This window comes from Notothenia rossii (assembly GCF_949606895.1).
Source record: "Notothenia rossii genome assembly, chromosome: 3".
Lineage (NCBI taxonomy): Eukaryota > Metazoa > Chordata > Actinopteri > Perciformes > Nototheniidae > Notothenia > Notothenia rossii.
In genome coordinates this window covers 83,032,335-83,048,896 of record NC_136901.1, presented here as the reverse complement: position 1 = coordinate 83,048,896, position 16,562 = coordinate 83,032,335, and the positions used below count along the sequence as shown (strand labels likewise).

The 16,562-nt window shown below is 38.7% G+C and overlaps 2 long non-coding RNA genes across 4 annotated transcripts in view; one reads left to right on the top strand and one right to left on the bottom strand.

Annotated features, from left to right (window-relative positions):
- Positions 1-16,562, bottom strand: part of LOC307034493 — a 146,733-nt gene that overhangs the window by 30,859 nt on the left and 99,312 nt on the right. For 2 of the 3 annotated variants that reach the window (XR_013806940.1, XR_013806942.1), the window contains one exon: positions 14,645-15,310. The exons of the other annotated variant lie outside the window; for it this stretch is intronic. This is a non-coding gene — a long non-coding RNA (uncharacterized lncRNA). Of the gene's footprint in view, positions 1-14,644; positions 15,311-16,562 lie in introns of those variants that run through there. 3 annotated transcript variants of the gene reach the window in all.
- Positions 7,463-9,621, top strand: LOC307034270. The gene is made up of 3 exons (XR_013806855.1): positions 7,463-7,646; positions 9,199-9,327; positions 9,445-9,621. It is a non-coding gene; the product is annotated as an uncharacterized lncRNA (long non-coding RNA).

Sequence of the window (16,562 nt, the reverse complement as noted above, 5' to 3'; positions counted from 1 at the left end):
AAAATGCCTTTCTGCTTCTTCAGATGTTCAAGCCAAGTCTCAACACGCAGAGGTGGTTACATCAGAGTCGCAGTGAATATGGCAGCTCGCGCACAGATAGCTTTGGTTTGGTATAACTTGGGTCAAACTTTTGCCCATTATTTCTTTGTGGTATGATCACATTGTTCTTGCAAAAGTAAAGGCGACATGTCTACAGTAAAGTGGAACAACAAGGCTGCGAGACAGGAGCGAACAATCCAGCCATTTAGCCACTTTATCTTGATCTTTGGTGGATGTTTACAACAACAGCTGGGATAACAGTTTCACTTTCCTCCATTATTTGCCCTTTCAGGTCAGTTAGTTAACTTTGCCGTTTGTTTGAACGCTGTACGATAATCCGTCTGCTTATAATACGTCAGACAGAAACACAAGCACTGTCCCTGCAGTCCCAGATCTCAGCGATACATTTCCTGCAGCTGGAATGGATGTAAACAGTGGTTAATGTTAACCCTTTACATTAACAACAGTTTAAAAATATTCAAGCTTGTTAAACCTCATGTATATAAACAATGTTTTGTCTATTTAGAAAACTCCAACTTCAATCTGCAACCATCTTGGTCATTAGTTACTCGTTTAAGCCCTTAGACTCCTCAAGTAATCAGAAGAGATAATGCTTAATTGCACTTCCTACTACACAATTATCATAGAAAGCAAAGATGGAAAACTAGGAATGGTCAAGCTTGAAATAAACAATGCTAAAACCTTAATTTAAAGATGTAGCTGTTTACTTTAACAACATCTGAATCAGCACGTTCTACAGAATCAGCAGCGTGACAAAGCTGCATTTCCACAGTGATGAATTCCCCACAAGGCACTCCTTCCTGTCTGCCCTCAGATCAAAACGAGCAACCTGCTCAGGTTTCAGCAGCCAGCAGGACCAGCTGAGGGCGCTCGCCTGGTTCACTTCCAGCAGATGAGTGGAGAGGTTTGGGGAAGAGGTCAGCCGCACACCGGGGACTCCCTGACAGCAGCAAAGACCACCAAGGTGATCGGTAGATGAAACGACATTCTTATCCTCGCGCCCCGAGGGCAAAGCAACAGAGAGGGTGCCGGGTGAAGGAGCATATAAGTGACATGTTTCACTTTATTTTGGAGTTCATTCTGTTTGTCTGCCTGAAGGTGTGTGAAGACATCTTCATGCACTCCACCATTTACATTCAATACCCTTACTGTACTGAAATGAGCCCGAAGAGAGGTCGGCGTGCTACATATTCAATAAAGGCATACTTGTTAAGTACAACTTGAGGAAAACTGCTACGGAGTCAACAGCGCAGAGAAGTAGGGAAACAACCTCCATGATGGATGACAGAGAAATAAGTATCTGGGCTGGGGGGGAAACTTCTAATTACGAGAAGGGAGGCACACGTTCATTCATCCCAAGGGGGGCTCTCAGAGCCTCGGCCTCATGAATTGAATAGTGTGGTGAGGAGTTAAGGGATGGACCAGAAGTGGCACCTTTGCCAACCACAGCGTCCAGGCCGCCTCGACTCCTTTACCACGTGCAATTGGTCCCTCCACGCGCCGCGAACCATCACATAATCAAGCCCTTCTCGTTGCCTCACACACAAAAAAAGACACAAATCTGAATACAACCCCCCCTCTCATTTATTGCCTTATAAAAAGACTTTTGGTCAGATTTTGCATCTCTAAAACGAGCAAGCTGGTTTTCTACCCACATAGTGCTCCATTCATCATAGGCTGGTGTGGGGAGACCTACTGCTCTTACATTTCCTGTAATTGGAGTGGCAGAGCTCCAAAGGTTGGCATTAATATTAAAAGAAAGTAGCAAAAAATGAATTATTTCCTGACAGTTTCTCGCCTGGGCCGACTGGTGTTTGTGTAATCAGTTATGTTCCAGCATGCGGGTGTCTGCATATGTCTTTGTTTGGTTACAAACCAATTTGTCATCTTTTATACTCCTGACTTCCTCTCAGGTCAAGAGGCCCCTGCGGCGCCCTAAATGCTCTCCACAAGCTTATGAGGCTTGGTGGTGAATCTGGTGCCTGTGAGGCATAACTCTCCCTGTCAAAACAGAGAGGGAAACCATGATTCTTCGCCATGTCCCACGCTGCTCTAATAAGCCAACAGACATGAGGTCCTTCTAGCAATCACTTGTTAGCATCTATTGAAGTTTACTGCATTGAATAACTTCACATAAGCTGTTAAGAACGTGATATTTTAAACATCAGATATGCTTTAAGTGTGTGTGTGTGTGTGTGTGTGTGCGTGCGTGCGTGCGTGCGTGCGTGCGTGCGTGCGTGCGTGCGTGCGTGTGTGTGTGTGTGTGTGTGTGTGTGTATGTTCAGTTTACAGTTTACATGATCCGTAGGTGCTAAATCCTGAGAAGAGAGTTATCTCATTATCGCCACAGGGCAACTTGGTTTTGCAAGAATTTGATGTTGAATTTAAAAATGAAAACTTGGAAATGCTCCTTTCCTGCTTGACCACTTTCTCAAAGTGGGCCGTTGTCCAGCAGCTACATGTAGTCACTTCACGGTGTGTGTTACAGTACATATTGACATTTGAAGTGAATGTTTTGAAATATCGGCCAATCATATATTTTGACAAGACAAACGTGAACCTCATTGAGTGTTTCTGTTTTTGGCTAAAAAGGAAAACATGATCTGATGGTTATTTCCAGTAATGTTTTCTTCCAATGTGCATTACTGAGTGTCCGTGCTGTAGACGTTAAAATTAACTTAATAAAAAAAAAAGGGGGGAAAAGAGTGAAAAAGGAGCTTTTGATGGAAAGAAATGCACCCAGCTGTGAGCTGGACGCGACACGTGATGTATAAATAAACTTTTATCTCATGCCAGGTTTTCAACAAACCAGCGGATAAATGGGAGATTTTATTTCAAATTAGAATTGCCTCGTAGATCTTGAGATATCAGACTTAATGATAATAAGAAGTGATGGGTCTTTAAATATGGTAGGTTTGATTTGGGTGTTGAATGATTGGCTATGAACAACGTTTTTCTTTATTAAGTTACCTGAACCCGCTGAAAGGGAGTCAAAAGGTCACAATTAATATTACATTTAATGAAATCTCAAAACAAAGTACAGTTTAGAGAACGTGAGCTTCCTGTTCTTCACTTCGGTTCATGTTTTATTTAACATTTCAAATGACAAAAAACGAATTTTCCTCTTCTGGAGTAATAAACGTTTGATTAATGAAGCTGCAGCAGATAAACTCATTAAAATAAGTTGTTTATGTTTTCCTTACACTCTAATTATCCACTTTTGCATTTACATATTCACACGTAAACTTCCCAAGATAAAAGTCACATTCAAAGGCCTCTTTTATTGGCAAATTGGAATAAATACCTTTGCTCTTGACCATCACACGCATTAAGATGTTTTCTTTTTCTGTGCAGTCAATCATGCGCTTTGACATACAAAAACAGACCCGGGACACTTAGTAAAGAAAACCTCATTTATAACACGCTTCAGTGCGTACATTACACATATTTAAGAAACACTCGTGGATGTTGTGGGACTGCTTTAAGAGCCACTTGAGCCAATGTTTGCTTTAATTAATACAAATGGAAATGGCAATTAAAATTAACACTTCAATTATCTTTGGAAACACAGCCTGCCTCATGTGGGTGAAGTTCAACTGCCTAAACGTGGGGTTGTGTCCCGGGAAAAAAGAGAAGAAGTGGACAGCCTTGTGAAGAAATACCCCACGAACATGAAAGCGCGTTAAGAGCGAAACCCTTCGTGGTGGGGAGAGTTTTTCTCGTTTACTTTTAGCCGGGTAAGAGTGATAGAAGGCAGATTTCCTCTTCCATTCATTCACTGTGAGTCTTGGATGCTGCGTACAACATGAAATATTTGTGTGGGAACATCATCATGGTTCGGATATATTGGCAATGGCAACAGGGCATAAGGGTTTCCCTATTTGTGCCACAAGATGAGAGGGTGTTTTTTTTCTCTGGCGCCAGAGGCCCTGTGAACCATGAGCTGATTAAATGGGCGACCACATGTTCGTGCGGACAGTGGTAATGTTTGAATAAAGCTCTCAGTGTCGCGGACAATGAAAGGTGGTTGGACTCAGTGAGAGGAAAGGATGAGACGTTAGTTTGGGATGTGGGAAGGAAGTGGGAGTGTGACAGTTTTTTCAATTCACGCGTGTCAAAAATCTCATCAGTGGTTTGTGTGAGTGTTAAAACAAGGCATGTACAGTAACTGGCACGCTGTGGGGAATCTTTAAAGGGTCAGTTGAATCAAATGACCTTTAGTCGTTTCTAGACGGTTTTGGTTTTGTTTGCTGAGGTCTCTGAGACTTCTGCTTCTGCCCTAATACCACAGAGGAGGTGAAAACACATTCACTTGTATGCTCAGAGCAATAGAAATTGATGTTAAACATGACGGCCCAGAAACAACAACCATAATCCTGTTATTATGGACGCTCCACGGAGGGTTAAATTGGGACTACTTTCTTTAGGGGGTGCAACAATCCAAATATGTTGGTCTCCTGATTGAACATTTCTCCCAATGCTAATCCTATCCATTGGATAGCAGTTCTCATTTTAATCCAAATAAAAACTCTAACCCACTCTATAATGTAAAGTAACAACACAATGTGGATGTACAGGGAGACATAACTTATTGCAGTTGTCGTGTAATTGTAGATCTCAAAATGTGAGTACTTTAGGACTTATTGTCAACATTGTAATGCTCAATCACAATGTCAGGAACAGCCGTTGCATAAACCACATTTCATAGCAGTTTAGCGTCCTGTTCTATAACTTGTAATTGAGCAAAGACTGTCCTCTCTCAGTAGTAAAGAAGGAAGCAGTGTGACTTGATTTGGACGTTCATAGTGTGTGCCAATGGAGACTGTGGTTTTACTAAAAGGCAACACTGATTTATTTTAACCACGAGGTTGATCTTTGTCCTAACATCAACCTTTAGTAGATTTTATAGCCTTACTTAACCAAACCTTAACCATAGAAGAAAACTCTCATGTGAGTCATATTGGACTGGGTAGAACTTCAAAAACATGTCACATTCACATTCTCTGTGCAAGTAAGATCAAGAAAACTGTCGGACACATTCTGAAAAATGTAAAGCATTCAGACATTGTGCTGACACATTGTACATCTGAATGAATCCTGATGCCTCATTACACATGACAATAAATATCATGTCCTAAAACCCTGCTGACAACCGCAGTCGTCTTCAGTCTGAAGATGCCGTATGATATTTATTAACCCACATCATGTTTTCCATATGCAGCGTTCAACTCTGTGATTCCACATCAGGCGAGCCTGTTTTTAGCACGAGACGTCATTATAGACACAATGTAATCATCAGGATTTGTCTGAGGAACAGTCATGGTAGATAAAACAAAAGCAGAACTGACAAATCTTAAAGGGCTGATTATCTCCCACATTACTCTGAAACGTCAAAAAAAGAAAGAAGGCATTCCTCTTTTGGGTGTACAAGGAAGAGGGAATCCAGCTTTTCCCCACTCCATTCTGCGGTTATTTATCACCCCTGACGGTGCGGCTCCGGCCCACAGGAAGTGAAGCGTAAGTGCAACAGGAAGAGGAGAAGGTGGACAGTCTGATCCCCAGCATCTAAATCAAGCTTTTTTTATGAGACCCGGCCACCCTGGAAGATGAAGTGCTCTTGTTGTGAGAGAAAACAGTGGAGCGGTACACATGTCATAACATTGACACCTAGGAGGGGGTCGGCTGGGATCCATCCTCCGGCCACAGCTCCCATGTGCCCTCTTGGCCTGAAGCACCACAACCCCCAGACCCCTGAAAGTCATTCTTCTCTCCTCACACACTCTTACACCTTTCTCTTATACTGTCCCCTGCATCCCTGGCTACAGATCTGCCTCAATTGGTTACCTACAGCGTTTTTAAGAGCAGTGCCCGGCTTCTGTCCACGAAAACACTTTCTCAAACAATAAACAGAGGGCCTAGGTGGTCCTGTCAGAGCTGCTGTCTTCGTAGAATAACCAGCTACCAACGAATAACCAGCTCTTCTCCTCTGCACTCTGGACGGCCTGCACACTTGTACATGCACACTCACTGTGTACTCCATTGTAAAAACCTCTTTAGATTGTTTGGCAACAAATGTCTCAGCACTAATGACTGCTAATTGGATTGAGTTTACACATAAGAGGATGAAACACTTACAAAATCGTACTCGGTACTAACTGTTTGGCACATATGGGTCAGCTATGTCTCTTACTTTGCCAATTATGTTTCGACCAGGGCCGTAAAAAAGCTGTTGGGCATACTGTAAGATTAATATCAACCAAAATACATGTATAAGAGACATGCAAACAAGAAGTATTTTCTAAGGGGTTGACATGAAATCGTTTTCCAGAATCAATTAGGGTTTTTTCAATGTATGGTCACCCAGAGTCAACTAAACAGATTGATTGCCAGGTATGTTGTTGAGGACATGCTGCCCATCGCAACGGTCAAGTCTGTTGCATGCCTTTAGAGAACTAGTCAGCAAAAAACAACACAAACATTTGTATTTTTATTGTTATTATTTTTAAAGTAAAGTAACGTGTTACTAGTTACTTTTATAATTTAGTAACTAATAAAGTAACTACCGGTAGTTACTTTTTTGAGAGCAGTAGCTATAACTAGTTACTTTTTAAAAAGTAACTTGCCCAACACTGATGGTAATAGATATTAAACAAATTAAACCTAAGATTAACATTTAAGATATGATAATATGGTATGATAATCAAGTACCTCACAAATCATCCCTATTTCTATTTGTTCTTGTTTTGTCTATTTCCTTCAATGCCCATACACAGATGAAGGGACTTAATTTACAAAAAAAAGGTCAAAACGCACAAAGAAACAAGTTAAGATGAATTTGACTGTTAGCATTAATACCATTATTTTCCAAGATATTGTGTTACTATCATTAGGAGACAATTTTAGGAGGTTTAGGCAACAAAAAGGTGCTTTGGTCAAGTTAGGAAACGATCAGAGTTTAGGGTGAATGTTAATAAAATAAACTCTTTGCTATAATTAAACCAAGACCATGATTGTTACCCTAATCATAAAGTATAAACAAAACCGTAAATACCTTTAATCACGGTTTAGATAATTCAGCTGATATTTTTGGGAGAAATAGTGAAATACATTCTTAGCTTGAGCTTCAGTATTATCACTTTGGGACTAGTCGTGTATACCTTAATTACAAATGTTTCCTGATTATGTTCTGTCTGGGTGGCATTACGTTTTCTTGGTGGTTGCATGTAAACATTATTTGTAGGAGTTGCAGGGGTAAGCGTTGGTTTGGAAAGGCGTTTTTGGGGTATTTAGTTTTAATGCCTCACAGAAATCCACTCAGCTCCATACGTGCTGAATGACCTAATGGTCACGTCAATAACATGCGTGTGTCGGGGGGAACACCTTGGTGTTTGTGTGGAAACAGTTTGTTACATTTCATTAGTTCACGTCGACCACTTTGCAAGGTGCTCACCCAGGTTACATCTACTCTCTGTGGTGGCTGTTAGACAAATATTACAGACCTGTTATTAACCGACCTTCTCACGGTAGATTACGCAACGTCATGGGATCGGACATCTTTGTTTTCAACACCATTTACTACGGAGCCGGTAAGATTTAGAGCTGTTGTGGCTGATCTAATTGCAAGAACACCAGCGGTATTTTTGCAGGAAGCTCTGTGTTTACCTCGCGTGTGTGACAGGAGCCGAGGAGATGGCTGGCATAATGGGGTTTATTTACGTTCACACACACTTACACTGCCCAGTGTCTGGCACTTTAACCAGGGGGACACATTCCTGCTCAGAGACGTCATTGGTGCCGCTGCACATAGAAACTGTGTTCAGGAGCCGTGGGGTCACTCAGAGGGATTATTCAAATTCAATGACCAGGTCTTGTGCAAGTGCATTTTAGATATTGCCATCAGAACGTTGAAACCTCCCTTTGAAACTGTTTTTCGACTTTATATTTAGGAGCTTGGATCTGTTTGCAGTCAGTCAACATAGTATGTCATTTCTAACCATCATCATTAGCTACTTTATGGAACAGGTTATATTAAAATCTGGATCAAAGAGGCTTTAAATTAGGACTGAAGATGGAGTGGAAACACATCAGATGAGGGAACACTTCATATACACAGAGACAGAAAATAAATGTCAGAGTGAATTTGAAGGGCGACTCTAAATAAAAAGTTTTATTATTATTATTATTTATCTTGCAGGCACGACAACATATTTGCAAAGGTCTATGACATCTGCTTTCTGCTTTGATTTTGTTTATACTTATGGTCATATATAGTTACATACATATATTGTTTAATAAGGATTGACTGTGTTTAAAGGGAACATTTCACTTAATTCTAAGTAAAAGTAACAATTAGTTGAAGCCCTAAAAATAACCTTACAACATGTATTTATCCATCAATCATGACGGATAAGTACAAACAAATTAATTTCAGTTTATTTTCAGTTAACTCATTACTATAGCATTTCAGCAGAATACTGTAGAAAAATAAATGAATAGTCTGAATTTATAAGACCTGTTCAAATTGATGATAAATATCACAACACAATTTTGTTGTTGAATCCCAATTTCAAGAATGGTAAAAATGTTGTACTGCTAATATTCAAAGTAGCTATCTATATGTTGACCTCAAATGACAAATAACCATGTTATTTTTATGTCCAAATCTATATGTGTGGTCTAAAAATACTTGAAGTCGTCACAGTAATTTGGTATAGACGTGCACAGACGAGCAGTATTTGAATTTGGAGCGACCAGTATATTTGGAGTCACTGTATATTTATGCTGGACTGTTTAGCTTGGCATCTCTCTGCTGATAATTTATGACACATCTGGTGTCAATCTGCCATCACCTTCCTCATAAAAGGTCCCCAAATCATGAATATATTCTTTAGATGGCAAAAAATGCTCGTTATGAGCAGAGACTTGATTTGTGGAGTCTATCTTTTTTACAGTTGACTGTATATTTGGGTGCGAATCAATGTGTCTCAGGCGACTAAGTGAATTTATATACTTGGGACCGTCTCCACGCCCGGCCCTGTGGCCAAGTGTGGGACACATGCAGTACCACAACGGAAACAGCATTAATTGACGAGGAGGGAAAAAAAGAAAAACATCACATGTGAATTTCTTCTCTTGCAGTAATTCAACATCATGAAACCCTATACTTCCCCTTGCTAGGCAGACAAACTGCAAAGCAAGTGCTAAGCAGCTCAGAGGCCAAAGAACAGAAAATGCAACATTAGATTGCTTTTTGAATGAACTGTAAAGGTACGTTATGAGTCTCTGTATCAACAAAAAAAGCCTATCATTTATAATCAGCATATATGTATATATGAGAAATATACTATTTTAGTTTTTTGTAACGCTTTTTTTTGTTTCTTGCAGAAGGGAAGTCTCATCACCTGAAAAGGTACCATATCAGGACGGAGGAGGGATTGTGGTATACTCAGGGGCGGAAGAAGATATTTGACACAAGTTAATACCACTGTGTAAAAATATTCTGTAACAACTAAAAGTCCTGCATTCAAAATGTTACTTAAAGGAACAAAAGTATTATCATCAAAATGTACTTATTGTGCGTAATGACCCATTTTAGAATCTTATATATTAAATGACTGTAATGTGATTATTTATTCGTTAATGTGTTCATATTTTATGGATTTGTTTATTTATATTTTGTATTAGCTTACACTCTGAATATGTAAAGAGATGACTTTCTAATGGTGTTAAATAATGTAGTGGAGTAAACATAACAATAATGGCTTCCTAAATGTAGTGAAGTAGTAGTATAATGTAGTATTACATGGTAGTAAATGTACTTCAATACATTACACCACTGGGTAAACAGTACATGTAGGTTTTTGTCACTACTGAAGCATGCATGGTGATTGAAAGCATAACTGAAGGAAACAAAAGGACAACAGGGTTTATTTTCACTCTTTGTAAAGGTTTTCTATCATATCTAGTCACAAACGCATTTTGAAAGCACCTGGTCGACTGTGTAAAATACAAAAACAAAGAGCAGGAGTGATCAAGTGATTTTTCTCCTGGCCTTGTTGCTCTGGCATGGTCTAAGCTGGACTATTATAACAACTTGTAGAAAGGTTTCAGTCAGAATATCCTCCACGGAAGCGAGCGAGGAGGCTGGAAAGGGCCGGTCAGTGAATGTTTCATTATATCTAATGTTGCCTTCCCTGAAGCGCTCTCCAAAGTAAGCGAGCTGCGTGAGCCATGGCTCGAAACGCTCAACCCCCTTGTGACCACTTGGAGCAAAGCAACTCTCCACTTTCTCAAAGCGAGAGCCTCTGCATGGATTATGTGTTCGAACACAGTGGTGCTTTTTATTTAACTCGATTTTTCGCTTGCATGTTATGAAGTGTAGAGGTTACGCTACAAGAGGGCTTGACATGATTAGAACAGGGGTATTTCTTTTGGGACGATAAACAGGCAAAGTGTAATACATATTTTTACAAGGGATCACAATCGTAAAGAAAAGTGAAAGTTAGAGATGAGTGACTTGTTTTCATGAAGGTAGTCACTTAAACTGCAATTACAAAGTGATCTGCTCATGAAATGTAGCAATATAGGTCAAACTAAAATAGAACAAGTTCATATGGATATAGAAATCAAATTTAGATTATTTACTAAATATATTCAGATATAGTTCATAAGAGAATATATTAAAAATAAAGGGCCACTACTTACTGATCCTGCCTCAAAAATCAAGACTGATCTTAATTGCCTCTATCATTTCACTAAATGGTTAAAGACAAGTGATTTAATACACACAGAGCTGTTTGAGTGTGTGCACCCTCCCACAGCTGTGTGTGTTTGTGTGTGTGTGTGTGTGTCGTGGTGCTCAGCCTGCTGCTGAGGTCTTTGCTTTGATTTCTCTGCTCCGGCATGTGCAGGGACTTAGCGGGCCGAGCTCCCAGACATCTGTTGAATATTAGGGGCAATAACAGCTGGGCGGACCTCAAACACGGTCACCCACTTCACCTCCCCGTGTCTCTGAGGATAACCCCAGCTGCCTCGCACTCCAGATGACAAGTGCCCGTTCACCGGCCTGCTGAGTTTTCTGGGCCTGCCGATGAGCTTCCAAACAATCAGAAAGCCTCTCCTCTTTCTGTCTCCTTCTCCCTTTCCCTTTCTCCCGCTGAGCATGGGAACAAAGTGGGTGGTATAAAGTGATTTAACCGCGATAACATCCCACCGTGTTTGATTTCCAATAATGTGTCAGCTTGTTGTTGAAATAAATGTTGGCTCTGCGGTGGTTGTCCGTCAAAAGCTCTCCTGTGGCTTTTCTCCTCTAAAAGATCGAGAAAAAGAAAGAAAGAGTTCGGGCTATGCAGACAGATGTTGAGGTCACACTTTTGGTATTCCAATAAATATTTATTTTAATTCTAGTTCTGCTTGCTTCACAAATTTAACGTACAAATTAAATAGGAACACATTTTTTCTCTGACATAAGAGATAAGCAGCCAGTATTCGGAGGGTAGAAACCTCGCCAAGGCCGTTTCCATAATTTAAAAATAATGTGTATATGCCCTTGGTTTCAGATTAGCTTTAGAAATGTTATGACATCAGGTTTTACTTTAAACCTGCTGACAAATAGACTTACAAATCAAACCAAAAACAAAGTCCCCTAGGTAGCACTTTAAAAAATAACCACAGTGCTCAATTCACTCACTTGGTGTTGCTGCTACAGCCCCACTTGTTATGGTGTGACCGTTAGCTTGTGGTGGCTAATGTGAATACACTTTAGATATTAAAGTTAACTCTGTTTAACTTACACAATATGTGCTACTTTTACACTTTATTCATAATATAATAAGAGCTAACTGTTATTTTTAATTTAGTAAGTTTGCTTATTTTTATTACTCGTCTCTACAGGTGCTACTGAGTACCTTTTTTAGGGAGGTAATGTAAGCATTTTGCACAATTTGTTCAAAATTCAATATTAAATCTTTGCTTAGTGGTAATGTATACATCATGAAATAGAAAAATGTTGCACCACATTACCTAGTAACTTGTTGCTATCACTAATTGCCAGATGTAACTGTTGCGTTAGCTAACTGAACTAACTGACAAAGTTAATGTTAGCATGCTAACATTACGTTTTACAGAGTAAGGAGTTAGTAGTGGAGGTAGACCTAATGGAATATTTTCGTCAAGTGTGATTTATTCAAAATGTTGTTTTGAACAGATTTACATTGATAACATTTCTCCAAAAACTTTACAATTCAAATCATTAGGCTGATAAAATGTTGCTAATGTTAGATAGACAGCTCATTCTGAACTGAATGATTACTAATATCTATGTAACATATTTCTGTGTATGAAAATTAATTCAACAAAGCCATATTTAAAAGTTTTAATTAGTGTTAACTTTGAACAATTACAGTTTTAAGGGGCAGAAAAAAAAGGATTTGAGCTAAAAATGCATAGGCTACTTTCCGATGTTATTCACCAGCTATGACTTAGTTTCAATAAACCAACCTCAGTTTCAACCTGGTCTGAAGTTACTATTAACTTGAGAATTTATTACTCAGAAAATCAATTATGAATTTCCAAATAGCTTTTGCACCCCTAATCCTGACCCGCAGGTAATAAAACGTTTCTAAAAAGTTATTACGCTTTAAACTGATCATACTAACTAAATCAATAAGCACATTCATGTGTAAGTGCAGTCACTTGTTGGCGCACTGCTGCACTTGGTCCAACATTTTAGGACGCTGCATTCTGGGTGTCGTTATGGAGTCACATTTTATGACCTTGTGATTAGTGTTTTTATGGCGGTAGGGAGGTCTGCAGATGGTCTATGTAAACTTGTCACACTGAGGGTCTCTTGTGGGGCGGTAGAGGAGAGAAGGAGAGCTCTGTTGAACCTGCAGGAGTATAAACAGAGACGCAGTGCCCTCTTCTGGAGGCGTTCACATTTTACACTCTGGACGATTGTACATCACAGCAGCCGACGATCTCCTTCAGGAGGGATTTTAAGGAGCGAGACATTTTGTAAATGTCCAAATGACTGATGGTGTTACCGAGGCACGTCAGTGGTGAAAATAAGGAGAAAACATATATTTGTGACTATTTATTAAGAGGCTTATTATTTTCCTTATTAGTAAGATAGAAAAGGATACACACTAATTGATTCCTAGAGGGGATAGAGAAGCCAAAATATAGGATGTGTAAATAACTAAAATAGAAAGTAGATACAGCAGGTAAGTCAAAATGACAAATGATTGTGGTGAGATGTGATTAATGGCAGCAGTTGGTCTGTATGTTTTCTATGATTAATAATGTATAATATGATTAAGTGAGGATTCTTATTATTTGCCTGTAATATGGAAATCTAATACATATTATATAGCACTGTATATAGCGCTTGTTTTGTTTGAACAAGAGTTCAAAACCTAAAGATATTTATTTGACTATCATAGAAGATTGAAATACATGAACAGAAACATAGTCTAACTTTTGACAAACTGAAACTATTGAATTCTTAGCATTTGTGAAAAATGTATAAAGTGTCCTATGAAAATCGTAAATAAATAGTTTCAGCTTCAGATTATTTTCTACATAAATAAATTCAACAAAAATCGTTACAGTGAGTTATAAATAGAACACTTCTAACACTTCTAAGGTTAGCATCTGATATCTTATATTGTCTGCATTGGACCTTTGACAGTTTATACATTAGTTATTGAAACTCTTACTATGTCATTATCCAAAAAGTCACAAAAGGCACGTTTAACAAAAGTAGAACAAAACAACATGTCTCGGTGTGTGTTCCCAGATCTGATGACGAGTTTTAAACAAACGCTGCGACCCCAGACAGACAGAGGTCCTGTTGTCTTGGAGATACTGATGACCCTTACATCCTGTTAAGCGTTTTACAGATTATGTGTTAAGCGTTTCACACATTCTTCAACTTTCAGGCTCTAGTTTCACACATTTGGTCTGTGTCTCTCTCACACATGTGCCAAAGCATTGTGATGGTGAAGAGGAGCAAAGGAAAAGCTTCTGGAGGAATAATTAAGAAATTAGCTTCACTGTTAAGTTGATCATGTTAAATGATGATACCAGGGAACCACTGCATTAGTTTAACAATAACTGTATTATTATTATTTGATTTGTATTTCAAATTGTCTTTAAAAAAGTATCTGTGTTGAGCTTTTGTTTGAATGGAATGTGCGTCTTTGAAGATGAGATGCATTTTATATTTCTATCCTCTCTTTCCACCTTTGTCTCAGTTGTGTGATTTTTAGTGCTAAAAATGTGCTGCCTCAAACTGTGATGAACATAAATCTTCCTCAGACAGAAAGAACAGACTTACATGTCTTGTTTTCCAGACGCCATTAAAGAGAAAAACTCATGTCTTACATTTTGCAAAATATGACGTCTTCTTCACAACAACATGTTTGACCCATATTTTAGTTCACTGACTATTTCACATATATTGTTCTATTTAGGAAAGCTGCTACGTTTTCTTCACATATATTTTCAAGCTTGTTTCCAGTCGTGTATTTTTTTATTAAGACAAAATTGATAGTACATCATTCAAAGTCAATTTGAGGTCACTTGTAATCAGGAGCTTACAAAAACTGATCGGGGCAAACCCAGTTATATAATAATGATTGTGTTTCTAAATGTAAAAACGCAACAAGTAAGACTGTGTTCTTAACCCATAAATGAACACTTTACAACTGAAAAAAGGTCACTGGTACTGGAGAGACATGTTTTTCACCGTATAGCAACATGACTGTATGTAAGTGCATCAATTATTCTTACCATTTGCTGCATTCATAACTTGAATTTATTCTTTTCTATTTGAGTTTGTGACAATCAGCCTTGTTTTTTTACGAGCGCTGCCTCATTTAGAAACAGTGTTTATATGACTTAATAAAACTGTTAAAGCAGTAATATGCTGAGTCAAATATCATTTCACAAATCATTACTCTCAGCTCCCGCTGTTTCATTTGCTGCCGGAGTAAATCATGTCGATGAAGATGTAATGAAACAGACGGGACATGTAAAATGGAAAATATGTAACAAGTAGCATGAAACTGCCCCATTGTGAGCTATATTGAGAGTGAAATGCATTTCTAGATGGGGGTTTCGCTAAATGACGCACGCACACACTGAGGATTAATGGAAGTTCAAACATGTTTTTCTTAGCAATGCATCATTATGAAGCCGTGAATCTGTCAGCGAGGGCGATCCGTGCACTTTGGCCCCCGAGCTGGTCCTGCAATTATTACAGAAGTCCTTTTAGTGAGGAGGGGCACATGGAGGAAAGATTGACAAACTCAGGCAACAGGTGTTTCATTGCTTCTTCTGGACCGCATTTACAGGCACTTTGGCATGTTGACGTTTTTTGGTTAATTTTGATGAAAATGTTTGCTTCTCTGTCAAAAATAATAACTTAATACATTTGTTTTAGCTAAGTGCTTTGTGCACCAGTATTGCTACTGTAACCCTGAGCTTTCATATCCACAATTCAGTAGACTTCAAAGGAACAATTCAACATTTATGGGGAATATGCGTTTAATGAGGATAGCTGTACTAATCTATACAACTACAACAAGTAGCTTAGCCGCAAACAGTTAGCCTGTTTCTGTCTAAAAGGAAATAAATCCAACCAGCTTAGGCTCATTTATTAACACAATATGACTCGATTGTTCAATCTGTGTAAAAAGATTGGGTTGCAGTATTTAAGTTTGACTTTATTTAAATAATTTTCATGCTCATTTTCAGGTTAATACTTGTGTTTTGTGTTTCTATTATAACATGTTATGCAAGTATTTACCCCACTGTCTGAAATGCTTAATTAGCGCTAGGTCTAAGAGCCACTCCCTAACAAAAAAAACAAAAACCAGTCTGCTCTAATTTGACATTACTTATCGGGTCTTTTGCATCTTTTGGTATGTCTGTACCACCCTGAAGATTACCTGAAGTATAGTTCTGACAACACCTTAAAGAAGTCCTAAGTAGACCTGCTTTCAATCCAAAAAGCAAAAAGATACAACCATCTCACTTTTGGACTTTTATACGCATGTTAAGAGTTGTTAGATCTGATGTTAGGTAAAGCATTCCCAGGTGTGATTCTCCCATGCATTAAACAATGTAATCACAATTTAATGAAATAAGTGTTAATATACGTTTCAAAGCTCTTTCCAGTCTCTATACTAAATTGACGAGCTAACTGGTTGTAGCCTTATATTTAGCATACAAAATCAATATTACTCAGTCTCAGTGAGTCTGAGTAATATTGATTTTGTCACCAAACTAAGCCTTATTCCCTTAAATGTCAAACCTTTCCCTCATGTTGTCGGGATGATTATAGTAGTTTGATTGTTGAGGATTAGGCAGCCTCTTTTGATTCCTGTACAGATCCAGGTTTTGCACAACCACGCTAAATGTCTTTGTATTTAGAGAAGGTCAGTTTATTGAGAAACTGTCCATCTGCTTCTGTTTTCTGCTCGTTTGTTGAGCCACTG